General features: G+C 31.0%; 1 protein-coding gene across 1 annotated transcript in view; it reads right to left on the bottom strand.

The window, feature by feature from the left end:
• Nucleotides 1–12,053, bottom strand: part of LOC121128868 (sodium channel protein 1 brain) — a 244,362-nt gene extending 232,309 nt beyond the window's left edge. The window contains exon 1 of the mRNA XM_071893258.1: nucleotides 11,761–12,053. The gene's annotated coding sequence lies outside the window, so the exon portion shown is untranslated. The remainder of the gene's footprint in view (nucleotides 1–11,760) is intronic.
• Nucleotides 12,054–14,878: the final 2,825 nt, after the last annotated feature.

The following is a 14,878-nucleotide window of genomic DNA, read 5'->3' as shown; positions in this document are numbered from 1 at the left end:
ATGTGAAACTACACACATTGCGGGAATAATTTCGCACGAGCGAGTTTTCCATTGAGTTACGTCGTTCCTTAATTTTTATAGTTTTCCTTTTAATGGATAGGTGGAGCGAGCTGCACTGATTAAGTAGGTATAACTAAACATTATAGTATTACATTTACTCAATATTTGACCTTGGAATCTTCTTTGAAGTCCATATACATAAAGTATATTTCCTTGTCTAGGAATGAGCGAGACGCAAACCTACACATATTGAGTTAAACATAATAATTTCTAAGAAGGACGTTGTGCATCTACGGCATTAAATTGGGATTTCCATGGCTTTAAAGGGAGGTGGCTATTCTGTCGACGTACCCTTAAGGCGTGTAGTAATAATCTTAATCTGATATTAAAAAAATTAAGTTAATGAAGTTAACGTCTCAAAAAGATCTGGTTATTTATTCCAGAAAGTAATCTATAGTATATCTATTTTAATATTTGCTTAACGAAATATGTTATTTACTCAGAACTAAACAATAATTGAGGAACTTTAAAAGACCCTCCATCCACTCCGTATTCTACCTTACAGACAAGAATTTAAATCTAATTTATCTCTAAAGGTGAATAGATTACAAAATGAATGTTTTAGATTCTAAAAGGAATGATGGTACCCTTCAACTAAGAAAAGTAACCATTGTTTAGCATGAAACAAGTTTTATACTTTACATTTTATAATACATGAAAAAAAATTCCAAAAGTGCATTATTCTTAATATTATTGTTTTTTATGAAGAAATGTTTTTGTAGAAAATAATATTTTTCCCACCATAAATTTTAAAGTTTTACAAAAGCAATAAAAAACGAATTATTGGAAAAGTTTGTCTAAAATTAATTTGAAGGTACTTGATCTAACCTACCGTGTTATTAAGACAGCCTTAACCCTCAATGGGATTAGCATCATCTATCATGTGGGTAGGTGTAATACATTAGATATTTAAATCTTCAAACCTCAACAACTTTCCCTTTTAAAATGTAGAGGTTCGTGATTGAAAATGTGTCTTGTTTGTTGGAGTGAAATTTTGGAAGCATGGAAATTACAAAAGTGGCATTTTCTCTTCCACAAACAAGAAACATTTCAAATTACAGAAACTCTTTATTTGGACAAGTAATGTTATTGAGGTTTGAAGATAAAGTTCTTAGAAATAAATTGCGTGTACACACACAATAAATGGAGCAATCTACCTTTATTTGTTATTTGGTATTTTATGGCCTTAAAATATTATATGGCTATTAATTGAATGAAGCCTGACACAATGTAAATCTATCGAAATAATTAATTTTATACATAAATAAATATAGAAATATGAAACACTCCCATATACATTATACAGTGTAGACCTACGAATCGTGAACGAATTTATCATATCCAAAAAGTTCCAGAAGTAAGTCAATGAGGCTCTATATATTTATTTTACTTTATATAAACTGAATAAGGCACTGAATGTATTATTCACGTATTCCTCCTGCATGTCAGCCACCCTTTCTCTACGGTGGCTTCTAGGGCATCCACATTAACATGGGATGTTGCACAGGTCTTCTACTCGATGATGCCTCAGATCCCATGGTCAAGAGGGTTGATGCTATGTGAGGACAGATTTGGACAAGTGTAGAAACTAGCCAAGTTGTCTTTACGACACTTTTGAGTTTTTGGCCTTGTGGCCGGGTGGAATCCTGCTGGAAATATAATGGATCTTGGAGTATCTGGCCTTCAACTAGAGAAACGTCATTGTCTCCATAACCTCCATGTAAACCTCTGCGCCGATCTTGAGGCCCTTTGGAAACTAATAAGGAGGCATCTTCTTCCCGTCGGATGTAACAAGCCCACCACTTCCAGGCTTCCTCTAAATGCTATTGTTGTCATACTTCAGGTTTTTAATATTTGTCATGAGACCCTTTGAGCAAGGCTCAATCCCCGCTTCAAGAAAGGTTGTCACAGCCCCTCCACAATTTTCGCCACAATCTTCGTTTTCCTTGGTATAACAAAGAAATTTGTTTACAAGAATTATTTGTTTTTATTGTTCTACCTGTTGATTTTCGGGGGAAAAATCAGTTAATTATTTAGAAAGGAAATTAAATCTTTCCTAAGTTTAATTCACGATTCGTTGGAACACGCTGTACATGGTCATCAAAATTTCATACATATGATGTATTAAATAAATATCTATCAAAGGGATTGTCATAAATTTAAATTGAATTTTAGATTCTCAAATAAGTAGCTATTCATAAATATACATAATTTCGAATATTTTTATTATATATATTCAAATTGATGGATACAAAGTAACTTAGTAAAGACATTAGGGCTTTCTTTTTCGTCCAACCCCCCTCCTTGTATGATAAGAAAGGAGGAAAGAAGTATGTCTCTTCAACAGATAACTTATACTTACTTACATAGGGATGTTATTTATTGCACCAAAGTTATTCATACACACACAAAGCAATGGCTGTTAAGTTATTATAATCATCATATTCTGTGAGTGTAGGGAATATGAATGTGCATAGAGTCTCTTTAAAACCCTCTAAGAAAGTCGTACATATGCATATAAATGTAACTTTTATTGGACAGTGAATGAATATAACATAATTATAAATGTTATTATGTTGATGAGTGGTAAAAATAATTTAGTCATTCCTTCATTTATTATAATCTATATATATATATGTCTTCGTATATTCTTCTAATGGAGATACATGGCTGTCTGTTCTTATTAAAAGCTTTCTTTCTTTTTCCATAATAAGTAATAAAAAATAATTATGTATTCAATATCACTATTACGCAATTACATAAATACAAGTACTTCGTAAAATATCATCAAAATTTCATCATTTATAAGGGTGAGCAGAGTTTTGGGCGATTTTTTTTTCGCAGAAGGACAATTTGCCAAATAAAATTTTTCCAAAACGGACATTTTGCCGAAAGACCATTTGGGCGAAAAATAATATTTTATTCATCGATTAATGCAATTATATATTGAATTCAATTTAAAATCTAAGTATGACTCGTACCTCACCAAATATTCTTAGGCGTTTTTCTCACTACAGCCAAGAGCCTCTTCTTCTTAAACATTATGGATAATAAACAACTAGTTTGTCAATCTATGAGTATCTTCCAATATGAATAAACTATGATGTCGAATGATAATTAGTTGATAACGGATAAATGATTATCACTTCTTCCATTAAAATTATGTCTCGTTTATTTATTATTTAAACTCTTAGAAAAAGGTCTAGGAGACACCAAACTACTTTGAGTGCGCGAATGGAAATTCGCTGATCATGTTCAAGTGTCATTTTCTCGACATGTATGTAAGTTTTATGCTTGTTTTGTTTTTTAGCTTATTATTTAAGTTTTATATTATTTACAAGTGATTAAGCTTTTTTTCCATCTATTAACAGCACTAGGGTACTATTAATAATCTATCAAACCAAACGAGATCCTAAAATAATTTAGTTTTAGTTAACAGCACCAAATAAAAAAACTCATTAAGATAGTGAGTCTTCTTAGGTTTACAACATAATTGACTTTATATATTGTGCCCATGTTCTCAATTTTGAAAGACACAATACTTCATTAACAATTCATCTATATAATCTGTCCAAAACGAATTTTAAATGAGACCGATCCAGGTCAAAAATTTAATTCAAAACTGGTCCAGACCGAACTTCTCTAAAAGACCGAAAAATAAAAATCATAATGGTCTCAGACCGATCTATGATTTTCAGACCAAAATCCAACACTAGTTATTTGTCTGTAATATTGTTGAAACTGACATGCAATCAAGTATTACAGTTGTATTTTTGTGAAGGTGTCTGTGCGTGCGTGTGAGTAGAGGGAGGATAAAGTTTCTGCTTTGTTATTAAAGTCAGTGAAACACCTATTTTTTTAAGAGACATTAAAAAAAATGGTGTAACCGTTTTCTAGTTAATTCTGCTTAAAATCGAAACTTTTATTATCATAACTTATTATTTTGTTGTACAGGCTGTCAATGTCTCACCTTTTGGAAACGCAGGTACATAGGCAATTGGTTTGTTTTTATTATTATTAGATAGCTTCTTTAAACTTGCACCAGTTCGAACAAAATGGAATTAATTGACGGATTCGGTGTCCCAAATTTTGGGAAAAGGCCCTGATCCCTCCTTGGAATACGCTCTGCTAGCAACAACATAATTATTGCTCGAACTCTGAGAGTCAGTGAGACGTTTGTCATTAGGTTTTTAGATCGTTAGCAAGTTTGTCACTCCAAAAAACTTTACCTAGAGGGAGTGTTCATAGGGTTAATAAAATTCCTTTATTTTTTTTTTGGAAGACAAGGATTTGAACATTATTATTTATTTTACGGTACAGTCAACATTGTATCAAAAAAGATACCATTGTTGTTTGTATGTTAAAATAACATAACCAAAGCTTAACTTTATGAGCATTTTGTTGTCAAAATACTTGTCCAATTAAATTAATTTATGAATTTCAATTATCCAGTAAGAATTAAAGCTTTTAACTCAATTTTGAATTTTGATAATCGTTCAACCTTTCACAAAATAGCTCCGTAAATATATAGGGTGCACAATCTATCTGTGTAGGGAAAAAGATTATTTTCTGGGGGAATTTTTTTCTCCAACAAGTTATAAAATTAAAAAATTCTGAAAACTAGATGCAATTTGATTTATTTTTAAATAAAATCACCTCCAGACTAAATTACAGTCTCTAATAAAGGCCGAAAGTACGAGCCGGCTTTCCCCACTTAGTCCCATGGAAAATCCTTTAATTCTTTCTTGATCCGACGGATAAGTTCTTCTTTGAATGAATAGTTATAACAGTAAAAGTTCCTATTTTATAAACAATAACAAAAAAAAAAAGAAAATGGTGTCTCTCCCATAATTTTATTTCAATTATTTATTTTCGGAAAAATGTAGTCATTGTTAAAACCACTGCAGAGTCCAGATTCAGTTATATTCATATAATTATCAAGTGAGTTAAATATTTATGAGAAAAAAGTTAATAAATTATACGATAGGTTATTGTCTAAGTTTTTTTTCCAAGTTGCTTGAGCATTAGTAAAATAAAAAAAAAGGATAATGCACCAATTCAACCACTAAAAATTACTACAACCTCACCTAGTGCTCTAAATATTATCTATCAAATAAATGTTAGACTACCTAAATACACTATTTTAAAGAAAAAGTAGAAATCTTTTAATCTTAACATCAGCTTTTCACCATTTGATTTATTTTTACATATCTTTGGATTAAAAAAATTATGTGCTTTTATATGTGAAAAGCGCTTTTTAAATATATTTCAGTATATGTATGTTTTTTTTAAAGATAAAAACTAATAAAAGGCTTTTGACAGACTAAAAATTTATATCAACAAAATATTTTTCATGAAGCTTTCTAATCTAAAATTATATGTATATATAAGTAAACAAACGGAATTAATTCCCTATAAATCCTTTACAGAATCCCAATGATCTTTTTTCCCCTTCTTCACAAAGTAATAGGGAATGCAACAATTGTTCGATTCTTTAAAAAACATCATCTGGCAACAAGAACATCGCCAAAAAGGTAATGGATATTGATATTGGAGCAAGGCCAGGAGAGAAGTTCCAACTTCGTACATATAAAGAACATATGCTGTTGTTCCCCCCTCCCCCTTTAAATTTTCCTTCATTCTCAAATTCAAACATTGAATATATTTCTTGAGGCAAAATATGAGTTCAAAAATATATATAATTTAAATACTTGTAATTTCAGTAGGTCCCTGACTACGAGCAAATGATCAATAATCAATTAGCCTATTAAAATTTATCTCTCAGAATCCTTAGACTGTAGTTTAACACCTACAAGAATCTTCCGAGAAAAAATATGTAATATTTCATAATATAGTTCTCTTTGATGTAATTCATTAGATGAAAAGTTAAATACATATTAAAAATTATCTGGAGATAAACTTTTTAAGATTTATGTTACAACAGTTTGATTCTTAAAAAAAAAAGCACCTTCGTACAACAAACTAACTCATTGGCTCTACTTATTTTGGCCTTTGGATATTTTGCTTTAAATCATTTAACGTTAAGACACATCACATTAAAGTCATTTTCCCTACAGGATAATCCGCCTTAATATATACAAAAATCAGATTAATATGTCATTAATACTTATTGTTGGTTGATGTTCCTTTTGGATTTTGTAATCAAAATAAGCATTATTTATTACTATAAAAAGTATTAAATGGTTGTATTTTATTGGAATAATGTTAAATTTCAATCCGTACTATCAAAATCTCACTATGTAATAAATTTGTAGCAGAGACAAAATATAACTTTTAATTAATATAATAATCAAATTAGACAAACAAGAAAGCGATTTGAATAGAAGGAGTGGTAATCACTTCTCTGTGATCAATTATCATTCGGCATGATAAATAATTAATATATGAAAAAACTAATGGATTAACGAACAGTCATAATATGAGGTAATAGCAGTTATTTTCATTTCGTTATAATCCAGGATGTGTCAAAATAAAAGGCTCTGGTGAGGAAAAACACTGAGATGGTTTGGGGAGGCACTCAAATGTTGGGTCGTAGGAACTGAGACACATAAGTGGGGAAAGCTGGAAAGCTCAGACCAGTTGGAGTAATCTGGAATTGAAATAGAAAGAAGAGAACAATTTTCTCCATGAAATTTATTTCTTGCACAAAGATTACAAAACAATACATCTTTTGATTAAAATTTTAAAAGGGAACACCAATTTCAACTAAAAGTAAACAAAAACGACATATATGTAAATCTCATTTGTTTATATATTCAGGCGAAATATCCTTGAAGCAAAATTGACTTAGCACAAAATGTTCTAAGGAAAAGTATTTTAAATCAAAATGCCCTGAGGCAAAATATTTTAAGACAAAGTACCGGACACCCAGCAAATGAATATTTAAATATGGTATCTTTCAAAATAATATATGGCTAAGACAAGCTTCTTCTTTTAATAAAAATATAAAATAAATTTCCTAACTTCATAGTATTAATAATTTACCAACACATCCCGGAATGAATTCATAAATACTGTAAAAAAATTAATTTCAAATCAAACTTATATAACTCATAGATGAATCGATGTCTCATTGCAAAAAAAAATCATGATAAATTATTTATTAATTGTCAACAAAGTTTGCCGAAAACATTTATTGATCATTTTTCAAATACGAGAGAAAAGATAGTAAAAGATGCAAAGGATTTGCCCGTTTATTTAAGTCCCTCCTAACATTACTATAGTGATCTTAAATTATTTTCTCTTGAGGTTTTATTCAATCTCACAAAATGATCGGATTTTGGTCAATAAAAGGTCTGATTCACCCTGTAGGATCTTTTAGATACAAAAACCAGAGTGAATGATGTTATAGCTGCCCATCAGCCATTCCTGGTAAGGTGCACCTTATTTTTGTGCCCTCCGGGATCAAAACTAACAGCCTTGAGCACGTGGGGACCATCTCTGAGAAAAGTCTCCAACCATGTGCAAATTCTCACTTCATGTAAGAGATTTATTCCCTCTCAACAGTGAAGTACTTTCTCTTACACATCTAATATGACCCAAAAGTGGTATGACACTCATTCCCTTAGCTTTTGGACTAAGAACTTTTAGCCTTTATCCAGTCCGAATTTGAATCTGATGAAATTTAGAACCTGGTGCATTTTTTAGACCAGGGTCAGCAAGAAGCCCCATCCTAATGTGGATGTACTGAAAGCTTCCCTAATTAGGGAATGTTGTAGCATTCCCATGGAGGTTACCAATGCCTACAGTGATTCCTTACCTAACATACTCAAGGCTGTAGTTTTTGCAAAGGGGGACCACTTTGACTTTATTTTTTAACAATTATTAATAAGATATTGAGTAGAATTCATGGGAAATTGTAGTTTGCTAATTATAAGAATAAAAAATTATATAAGTTTTTTTATTTTACAATATTTAAGAAACACCTTGTAGAGCAACACTCCAAACCATCTGAGTAATTGATTCCGTGGATATAGTACACTGTTCTACGAACTTTTATTGCTTTGCATGTATGTACATGGTATATTTTATTACAAAAAGGGACATGAAATTTAGGAAGGGGAAATCTACAAATAAAAAAACCTAATCAAATTCAGACTTAATGGTATATTGCTCTGGCATGTTATCTATATTTTGCAAAGAAGCACTTCTAATTACAAAATACTAGCAAACCAATTTACATGCAGTCTATGGTATTTCTGTACATTAGACCAGTTTTTTTTCAACATTTACCAAATTTCAATTAAGGAGAGAACAGTAATTTTTCTTGGGGTAAGAAAATGACACATGCAAAATTTCATTGTCCTTACATGGTCATCTTTAGGTCACACATCTCGACCTGATTATGAGAAAAGGCAAAAGTCTTTACATAGTTAATATGATACTAAAAGATATTTTTAGTATTTTTTTCAAAAATAGTCTTGATACATATTTTCTAACATATAAAAATTATTCATAAAGTGTTTTCTCTAAATTATATCATTGAGCAAAAAAAGAGAAAAAAGTTTGGAAAATTTGATGATCCTCACGTCCTATTTTTTTACTTTTTTTTTTTTAAATACTTTTTTTTTTTTTTTTTGCTATTTTTTAGTAAAAAAATAATATTTTTTATAGGTTATAGTAATAATTAATTAATGTAGAATATGGATTAATGCTGTATTTTAATCCTTATTGGCAAAATAAAGAACTTTTATCTCCTTTCCAAATTTCATCAAGATTTGAAAAACCTAAAGATGACATTGTTTAAGATTGAAATTTTGCACAGGTAATTTTCATACCGTATGACAATTATTCCTCAATACCCGTAATAAAAAAAAATCAAATCGGTCTACTGTACTGTATTAAATATCAAAAAAATTAACTTAAATTAAACTTATATAACTCATATAATATAAATTTAGAAATACCATTGTAAAAAAATTGTGGATCAATTGTCCAGAAAGTTTTGTTTTTTTGGTTAACTCTTCATTTATGAAAGAAGAGAGATTCACCCTTTAGGAGATATTGGAAGCAGATTCAGTGATGGTATAGGTGGCCATCAGCTGTTCCGGTAAGGTTCACCTTATCTTTATGCCCTCCTCAAAGATCAAAACTAACAACAGCATTGAGCTCGTGGTTACCATCCTGGAGAAAAGTCTCCAGCCATGTCCCAATTCCCACATCAGGTAAAAGACATAGACTTTTTGACAAGATGATGATATTACTCACTCTTATACCTCTAGTATGATACAAAAGTGGTATGAGACTCAATTCCTTAGCTTTTGGAACAACAACTTTCAGCCTTTATACAGTCTGAATTTGAATGCACTGGATTTTAAAATCTGGTTCATTTTTGTAAGACATCTTGGATATACTGAAAGCCTCCTTAATTAAGGAAGTGGCCCGCGTCTACTATGATGGCTTGCCTAATAGACTGAATGCTGTAATTGCTGCAGAAGGCGACCATTTTGAACTATTTTTTTTGTCATCTATTGTCATGATATTCATTGGTACTTATGCAACATTTTCAGCAACTTATTATAGAAACAAACAATTTAAATGGAATTATTCATTTTACAGTATTTAAGATCCACCTTGTATTTAAATAAACGAATAGGAAAAGAAACCAGCATTATAACTTTATAAATTAATGGAAAAATGAAGACAAAACTAATCTTTTGAAGTTTGTTTGAATCTAAGTAAGTATTATTTTAACTCTGTATTTAAGACATATCTGGAAGTATGCCTCTAGGAATATAATATATTATAAAGAAAAGGAAGAAAACTTGGGTGTTTTTTTGAAAAAACAAAAATATATATATACAAATAGTGTAGTGTTGGTCCATAATAAGGATGGATGACCGCAGTTCAGTCCATTTCCCCTTGTCAGTCCTTAAAGAAGGTAAAATTGATCCCAAGTTACGTCATTGAGGGTGTTTTTCCTTTTTTTAAATATGACGTCATATTATAAAAGAAATTACAGAACTAAGTAAAAATAATATATGTTCGTATTATAATAAAATTAGGAATATTATTGCGAGAAATGTGCTATGATCATAAAACATATCTCCTATACCGAGTGGTCCATTAAAATATTTATTAATTAACAATTGAATTTCATCAAAATTAATACTATAAATAGATGTGTATCTGAGCTCTCTTAATCATAAATAAAGCCGCCCTTAGGGGCAATAATGGAGACGGTGGGAAGGCCTGGTACGAAACTAGTTCTCTGCCATGGTATCCCAGTTGTGGCTGACAGTAGTTTTGAGAGCCTCGGTGTTTTGATGACGGGTACTGCAGGCCTTTTACTGGGCATGCACCCATAAGGTGTAGTGGAGGCTGTAGGGAGGCCAAAAGTGTCAAAAAGAGTTTAGAAAAACTCAAAAGACTCATTCGAAGAGAGTATTTGCAACGGAGGAGATTGGATTATTTTATTGCTGGTGTCAAAAGTGGGCTTTTCACCCTCATAAAGCTCTTTTCAACAGCTTTTTGATATGTCTCTGGAAACTCTGGTGTGAAGCCCGAGATTTCTTGTATGGTCCCTCTTGGACCTGAGGGGATTGGCCTGTGCTGTTTTCTTTAACTCCGCCAGATCCAGTTTGGGCTTTTAAACAAAGCCTTTCTTTCTTTTCAATTTTTCAGACTTGCTGATGGCATAGACGGTGGTCCTGGAGACACCCAACTGTTTGAAGTGCGTCCATGGAATTTCGTCTATCATATTTAAATCGACTTATATGCAAACTAGAGAGCTCCCGTTTGTTTAGTTTTGTAACTAATTTGTTTATTATTTAATATAACGAAATATGAATTAATTTCAATAACTCAACTTCCATTCATTATTGAATTATTAAGTTTTTGGATTTCAATGAACCATCTGCAATCCTATTTGCCTTAATAAACCATCGGCATTTTATAAAAAGTAAAGTTAAGGACCTGCCCTATGACTGGACTGCACCGAATAAATGAGGACGGACGCAACACAAGTGAGATAGCTACGCCATTAAGGAAATGAAAAAAAAAAGTTAAATTAAAATATACTTTATAATAAAGTTACTATTATAAGAAGGAGATTAAAGACGTACAACTTTGAGTCAGCATTATTTTTTTTTACCTCGTTTACCAATTATTTCTCATTTATAAACATATGTATCATATCTATTGATTGTTTGCCTGTTTAGCGGATACAAGGGAGGAGAAAATTGAATTTAATCATAATGAGTTTATCATAAATAGGTTCATTTTGTATAGCACAAAGAAAAAATGTTAGGGCTCTTTTTGCAAGGGTGGGCATATGATTAAGATGAATTCATAGGTTCATATATGCACATATCACACAATAATGTAAATATTTATATATGCAAATAGAGCCAATTAAACTATTTCTTTATTATTTGCATATGTCCAGAGAATATTTGTATATACTCAAACATATTAAAAAACTCATGAAAAGGTGGATTATCATGCCCAAATACATACCTTTTTATTTAAAAAAAAAAACCTTTTTAAAAATAGGGAATCAATAAATATATAAAATATAGTTTGAATCATATGAAATTAAAATAATATATCCTTCTTATAAAGAAATTATTAATTATTACTCTTTTGAAGAGTACAAAAAAATATTATATCTAATAGAAAACCGTGAATAATTTGTGTTATAAAGAATATATATTATAACAATAAGTAAAACACACTTACAAATGGATCATCAAAGTACAGTTCCACATAAATTAACTAAACTACAGACAAGGGAGAAAAAAAATAACAATATCTACATTAGGATTGTCATAGAAAAAAAAACACACAAATCTACTAAATGGTAGGATAAAAGCACTATAAAAAACGTTTCGAAGTTTGACGAAGAATTAATTAGAATTATTTTAGATAATATAAAAAATGAAATTATTATCCACGAACAAAACTTGATATTTGAACTGATATATTTATTTCCAAAGAATATATGTTGTATATATCAATACTCAGAGCGCTCTTTTTTATTATTTTTATTCTTTTTTTGTGAAAAAAAGCTCTCCTTGGTGAGTTTACAAAAAGGAGGGGGTATAAAAGAAGAGTTTCCCCTCTGCATACTTGTAAGAATTCCTTTGATATTCTTCCATTGCTGCTTTTTAGTGCGGGTGTGTGGATTTGGGCATGCGGCCGGTTTTTTTCCCTCCTTGAGCTTTAAAAAAAATTGAGGTAGATCGCACATAACAACCTCTTGCTTGCCTTAGCATAAAGGGCTCTTCTCCTTTTCCTTCAAGAAAAGAAGGGGGGGAAAAGAGAAGAAAAACCTGTTTGAAAAAAGAATGAAAAATGAAAGGAGCAGAAATTTGCTTTTAACGTGAGTTTTTTCCACTCACTATGTACTAAGTCCTATTTATTATTATACATATATATATGGGTTTTTTTATTACAAGAACCTCAAAAATGGCTCTAAAAATATAGAAAAATGAAAAGCCGTGTCAACGAATAAATGGCTGGTCAAAGTTGACGGAAAAATAATTAGTTTTTGTGTTATTTATAAAAACCAGGAGAAAAAACGCAGAGTCAACAATATTACAATGTTCTTCTATTACAAAAATAGAACGAAAAAGTTCCCAAATAACTTTTACAATTCTTTTTAGTTTCTCCATCACAAAAATTAATCAGTAGATAGAAGGATTGACATACAAAGTGTATTCTTTAATTGTTTTTCAACAATGGAAGAAACACTTTGTGACATGTATAATATTAGACCATGAATAGCTCCGCATAAAGACGTCTGAAGATGATGGGATATTAATAAAGAAACCATGCAACAGAAACAACTTTGATAATGGAAAAAAACTGAATTGTTTATCTTCTTAAGAGTTGTCAAGAGTGCTTCTGATTCCGGGCTTCATAATTAAAGATCAAATTTAATTACCACAGTAATATAAACTATGAAATGCAAGAGCCCGAGTTCTAAATATCATTTAGACGAGATTGGAGAGTTGAAAATTTGAAACCCAGGAGTTTAGTAGCATACATCAGTTGATATTTCTCTAACGGCTAGCATAATGAATCGAGGCAGAGCCCTCCGGAGAGACTTCATACGATCCCTCGGCTAAGATTAAAAATCTAAAGAGAAGAAGAAACAAAGGATCAGATATTGGATATTATATTAATATATATAAAGGATGAGATTGAGAAAATCTCAATCTATTTCTTCCGGAGACGAAGTCAGTCAGAGGCACGGATATGACTTCCTTAACACAGCATTCTCTTTCAAGTCAAGGATCCTCTGCACTGTGAAATATCCTACCATTAAAGGAGATGCGATTTACCAAGTGAGTCCCAAAGAGGCCGTAGGGTACAGATCCAATTGTATAAATACATATTTAGGCTGGTACTGTACGGGGTTGTACAGTAGTTTGGTTCAGTACATCCCTTACGGTTCGGTACATTTTTACTATCGGGGTTGTTGTGATATTTATAATCACATATTAAATAATTTAATATTAGGTAATTTAGGTTATTTTTTCCCCATTCTTTATTTGGTATATATAACATACGTTCATAAATAAGCCGGAGCAATTGCGTTGGTAATTATTATTATTTATAAAATCGATGGCGATATTGTGACTGGTAATTGGTCTTGTTTAATACTGGAAAATGTAGACAACCTCATTTTTCTTCCAAAATATATTTGATGGATGATATTATATAACTTGTATATATTTTATGCCAAAATTTAATTGTCTAGGAAGGTTAAGTATATTTAGGAATAATTTGTTTGTGCAGAAAAGAAATCATTAAAGAATAAAATATCAAAAAAACTATAATCATTCTACATAAAAAATGTTTACTGTTATACTGCACCAAACCGCTTACTGTGAAGGTTATACCGCAGTTCGTACCGAACCGTAGGTTTAGCGTACCATATTACCCCTAATATATATGATATCAGGAGAAGAATTGTTCTCACGAAAATATCCTGTTTATATACAAGTGTACACACACGATAGATGTGTTAAATGTTTGAGGTGGATCAGCATTGAGCACCCTAGGGAAGTACTCGTGTTAGCATAGATAATAGGGAAGTAATGCAGAGTTAGGAAGGTCCAATTAGAGTTCAACAAATTAACGCTCAAAAAATTCATATGGGACAAGTAAGGATACGTGGTTTTCATAGTATGCCAGTATAAACGATATAAAATTGCTCACAGTTTTTTTTTTAAAACATTATCGGCCAAATACTTTCGCAGTAATTCGTCTTTAAATAATCAAAAAATTTCGCCTATGTTGTTTGACTAGTATCCCTATTAATCCTTAAGTCTATTACTTAAAACCAATTAAATAGAAATAATATTTCATTATTCTACACCCGAATATTAAAGCTTTTAAAAGTCTGCTTTGAGGAATATATTTTTTCAGAATATACCTGTCATTATCTGAGACTGAAATATCATACAACTGTCCATGCTAGAGATTTTTGATTTACCACAATACTTAGATAGACCATATGGACATCATCACAGTGTTCGGTGGAGGAGGCCACTGATGACAACATTAACGATCAAAAACGATTTGACAGGAGAGTTTGTATTTTATGCGAGGGGGGACTGAAAAGTTTCTAACCTCAACGTGGAGAGGGCAGCATTTGTAAATAAAACCTAGTCACCTCTAAATATTGACAGTTACGTACTAACGTTTCAGCAATTTTGGACGCGCTGTTGTTGTGCAACAGTCGTGAGATGTGATTATTTTTGTGTGAAAATTGACAAAATAGAGTTTCATGCTGTCATTAAAGATTTGTTTTTGTGCAATTTTTGTTGCAACCAACCTTATAATGGAT

This window comes from Lepeophtheirus salmonis, chromosome 14, assembly GCF_016086655.4.
Source record: "Lepeophtheirus salmonis chromosome 14, UVic_Lsal_1.4, whole genome shotgun sequence".
NCBI classification, from domain to species: Eukaryota; Metazoa; Arthropoda; class Copepoda; order Siphonostomatoida; family Caligidae; genus Lepeophtheirus; species Lepeophtheirus salmonis.
The sequence above is the reverse complement of the archived record's forward strand: the minus strand, read 5'-3'. Positions and strand labels throughout refer to the sequence as shown.